Below are 4,615 nucleotides of genomic sequence, written 5' to 3' on the forward strand. Positions count from 1 at the left end.
CTCTTGGCTTTTCTCCTCTTCTTTTCATCTCCTCAGGCTTCGGGCAGCCCCGCGTGGGCGGCTGGAGATCCCCCCCTCCCCTTCCAGGAGTGGCCCCGGCCCTGGGGCGGCCCCCGCCTCCCTCCTCCCCACAGGCTCTCCTCAGGGAGAGCCCCCAAATCTGTCCCCCGGGCGGCCCCACAGCCTCCTGTGTGTCCGGGAATGGGGTTTCCTTCAGGGAGTGTCTCCAAACCTATTCCCGGGGTGTCCCCACAGCCTCCTGCGTTGCCGGGAATGGTGTTTCCCTCAGGGAGAGCCCCCAAATCCATCTCTGTCGTTGCCCTACAGCCTCCTGCATGGCTGGGAGCAGTGTTTCCCTCAGGGAGAGCCCCCAAATCCATTCCCAGGGTGGTCCCGCAGCCTCCTGTGTGGCCAGGAATGGCCTTTCCCCCATGGATGGAGCCCTCTCCTTCCCCTGACTCCACTCCTGGGCAGCCTTTTCCTCCCTCCCACCTTCTCCCCACAGCCTCTTCCAGGGCTGGGAGAACACTCCTGCCCTTTCTCTTCCTGAGGGTTTTGAGAAGAAGAGCCCCCCCGTCTGCCCAGCCCACACGTGGGGTCTGGGCAGCTCCACGCCTTGTGTTTGAACCGGGAATTGGGATATTTCAGTTTTCTTCTGCGATCCGGCCTGGTTGTGAAAGGGCCAGTTGTAGTGGGTAGGCTTTGGTGGGTGAGTAACAGCAAATCTTATTTAACTTCCTTTTTTTAGATTTTGTGTAGGGGGCTTGTTGTCCTCACGCCCGCGACTTCTGCTCCAGGTCAAGCGAAGCCCCATGGAACTGGCCCTAAGGGCGGCGGCGGCCATGGACCAGCGCCCCTTTGGCGTCGAGAACGTGGTTTCTTTCGAGGTGAATCTCCCTGTTTGTTTTTTTTTTTTTTTTTCTTCAAAAGCAGTGGGCTGGTTTGTAGCGAGGCTTAAAACCCCGGGTTGTGCCTGAGTGTGGGGCTGATTTCAACCTCAGGGGCTGTGACTCCGTCCAGCTCTGACTCACAGCCCTGGCAGCACCGTCAGCGTGCCGGGCTCGGCGTTCTCTTGTATTTTGAAGGGTTTCTTACAGATCGGCAGCAGCCGGGGATATTTAGCAGCTGTGTATTGGTGGTGGAATCCATGTGGTGAAAAGATCTTTGGGGTAAAGAGGTGACTAGGTGGGGTTTTTTTGCACCTCGAGAATGTTTCTTGTTGCCTTGTACGTATAAAAAGACATTCAGATTGATAAGGCTGAAGAAGACGGTAACAATCATAACTCCTCTGTTTCACAGGAATTTCACTTCTGTCCTATTTTCATAAAATTACCCCCTAGACAGGAATATGTTTTGCCTTTTTTTTTTGTTGTTGTTTTTTCTTTTTAATAAGAGTCCTTTCAGCCTGCTCTCCAGGTGGAAATGGGCAATGCAAAGGCATTACAATGATAGATTTGCTAAATATGTTGCCAAGGTCTATATTACTGGCTTTCCCTGAAGCGGGGAAAAGACGTCCTGTTTAGTTCTATTTTGAATTTGAAATTCTTTGTGAAATGGATTAAGCAGAGAGGGCTTCTTTTTGTGGGTCTGCCCTTGGAAGGAGAGCGCCTTTAGGAAAAGGCTTTTCTGGAGGGGACGGAGAACTTAATTGCTGATGGCTATAAAAGCGCGCCCTGTTTGGGTGGCCTGAAAACAAAACCCGTTAAAATCCATGACTGAAAAATGAGACTTTCTCCTCATGACTGGGGCTGGTGTTTCTACTGATTTGCCAGTTAGTAACGGCTCGTTCCTTACTCGTGGCTGAGGACCCTGGAATTGTTTCCCAAAGCATAATCCAGCGGGAAGTGCTGGGGATTGCGACAGAGACCAACTTGCTGCGTGGCTAATAAAGTTACTTAAGTGAATAAAGCCTGAGATGTACATAAGCACTCATATACTGAAGAATGAACATAAGCATGAAATAAGCAGGAATGTACTGAAGTTTAGAATCTGGTAGTTTCTCCCCCGTTAATTTGCTTTTGATGGTTATGCTTTACTGTTCCCATATTTTGACTTTCTTTCCCTTAGTGCTCTGGCTGAGGTTGCTCCAGGAAAGAAGTGCTGCATATCCCATACAAGGACTCGGTCCTGACGAAACTCCTGCAGTCCGCTCTGGGGGGAAACAGCCGGACCATCATGGTAAACTGATTCTAATTCTGATCGCATGGCTCTAACAGTGGTGAAACTGCGTGTAGATAAAAAGATAAAAGATTGCTTTCTATGCAACATAAAGGTGAGAACCCTTCTGCTGGTCACACGTTTCTTGCCACTAGGAAACGCATTACTCAAATGGAGAGCACTTCTGTTTTCAGAACAAAAATCTCTCTCTCTCTCTTTCTACATTAGCCATTCAAACCCCATTTCTTCTGCAAGAGTTTTCTGCATATTTGTAAAAACTTATCTAAATAGAGAGAAATGTAGGTATAACACTCATAAGCAGCCCCCCTTTATTTAGAAAAGCCATGCTCTTTCCATAAAGTGAAGCAGTATTATGAAGCAACTATATTTTTTTCCTGAAATCTGAGATTATCGTTTGGGCTGTGCACAAGATGTTGCATTCCTAAATAAGATGAAACTGCCAAAGGATCGCCTTTGTCTCAGGGAACTAACTGTGTACTCCAGCATCTCTGGAGAGGTATTTTTTCTTAAAGAAAGGACTATCAATAGAGAGATGGAGGAATACAAATAGAAAATGTGCATCTCTGAAAACATTGACTAAATGCTGACAGCCTTGAAACAGCTTACCTGAGTTTCTTCACATGCTAAAGGAGTTAATTTATAGCCAGGTTGCTAAGACACTAGGATTCTCCTTTTATGTTTACGGACTTAATCCCTATCTGATTTTTGGTAGTGTTTAACAGTGCTTTAAAAAAATCTCCTTCAAAGTCTAATGTCAGTTGATACTTTTCATACGCTTCCAGATTGCGGCCGTGAGTCCGGCAGACCTCTCCTACAAAGGAACGTTGTCAGCCTTACGCTATGCTGAAAGGTACGCTTTCATAATTTTTCCTGTTCTGGTCCTGCTGCAAATTGCAGTCAGGTGCTGGGCAAAAGGACAAAAGATACCCCTTCAAAGTGATTGACAGCTCTGGATGAAGAAAGAGCGAATCTGTCAATAAGCAAAGGCAGCAGATTAAGAGCTTATTCTGTGTTTCTATTAGCGGAGGGCATATATTTTCACAACTGAGTTGTGGGACAGAGGTGACTGTTTTTCCTGAGAATTCTGGGTCTCTCTCCTACGTGTGACTTAATTCCGCTTCTTTCCTTCCTTTTCCCTCCCAGTGATGCAGCATGGAGTTGAAACGTAGAACCTACAGATGATCCCTGCTGCCAGGTGTTTGTCACCTCTGCTTCCCAGCGCCAGATCCCAGCGACAGTGCCACACAGAGCTATTCCTGCCTGCCCAGGAGCAGCTCGCTTCCCGGCCGCTTTCCCAGTCTGTTGGGTCCTTCTGGAGGAGAAGGTTCCCCCCTTTCCTCCCCTTTGCTCTCCTCCTGCCCTTTCTGGGGCTCAGGACTGAACGCCGCTCTCTTTGTGGTCCTTTCAGTCAGGCTTTTGCTGGGACTCCAGCATGATTTATTCCTTCTTATTCCAGACATTCAAAACCCGCTGGACGCCGTCCTGTGCAACCTGCTGTAGGTGATCCTGCTCGGGCAGGGGGGCATTGGACTAGATGATCTCCAGAGGTCCCTTCCAACCCTGACCATTCTGCGATTCTGTGATCTTGACCGGTTGTTCAACAAAGTGGATGCTGTTTTTCCCAAAAGAACTTAGTTTTCTTTCCATTTCTTCTTCTTTGGCTTCTTCCCACTCTTTGTCCTGTTTCCTTAGAAAATGTGATCTGAGTAGAGGCACACAATGTCGTCCCTTCTCTGATCACCAAGTACCACTTCCCTGAAATGACTTTGGCTTCCCCCTCTGGCTGAAGGAAGGAGCGACGCCTGTCAGCTGCAGCCTTTCTCAGTGAGACGGGGGGCCTCTCCGTGCAAGAGGGAGTTCTAAGTGGACCGACTGTGTCCTGGGTGGTGTCCTTTCTAAAAGCAAAGGGGTTTTTAGCTCTCCCTGCAAACGGAGTGTGGTGTTCACCCATGCCTGAGCTAGCATACCGGCTTACTGCCACAAAACGCACACGGACGAATTCCCTCTCCTTCTTCCCAACGCGTTGTCCTGCCCCCTTCCTTGTGCCGCCTTTTACACTTGCGAGTTCTCTCTGCAAGCCAGTTGGACTCTCTAACCTGGTGGAACACTGTCTACTTTTCTGGCTTATTTCCCTGTCTGCTTAGGGAGGTAAGTTGGCTCCCAAAGTGCTCTAAGAAGTGTTCAAGGCAGCGCAAGGTAAGCCCACAGGAGTACAGTCGTAGAAGAAAGGGGCAGATGGAGAGATGGGAGGCGGCAGCAAGGCCTCTCTTGTGGTGGCAGCGCAGTCAACATGGTTTGTGAAATCCTCTCTTCAGCTTGGAAACTTGTGCCTGTTACTGAGAAGCTTTTCCCAATAGGATTTTTCTCAGACCTCCTCTTACTCACCTGTGTGAGCAGCCTTGAACTCAGTGTACTGGGTTTTTTCCTGTTATTTATC

The sequence above is a fragment of the Vanellus vanellus genome, assembly GCF_965231255.1.
Source record: "Vanellus vanellus genome assembly, contig: HAP1_SCAFFOLD_437, whole genome shotgun sequence".
Taxonomy (NCBI): Eukaryota; Metazoa; Chordata; class Aves; order Charadriiformes; family Charadriidae; genus Vanellus; species Vanellus vanellus.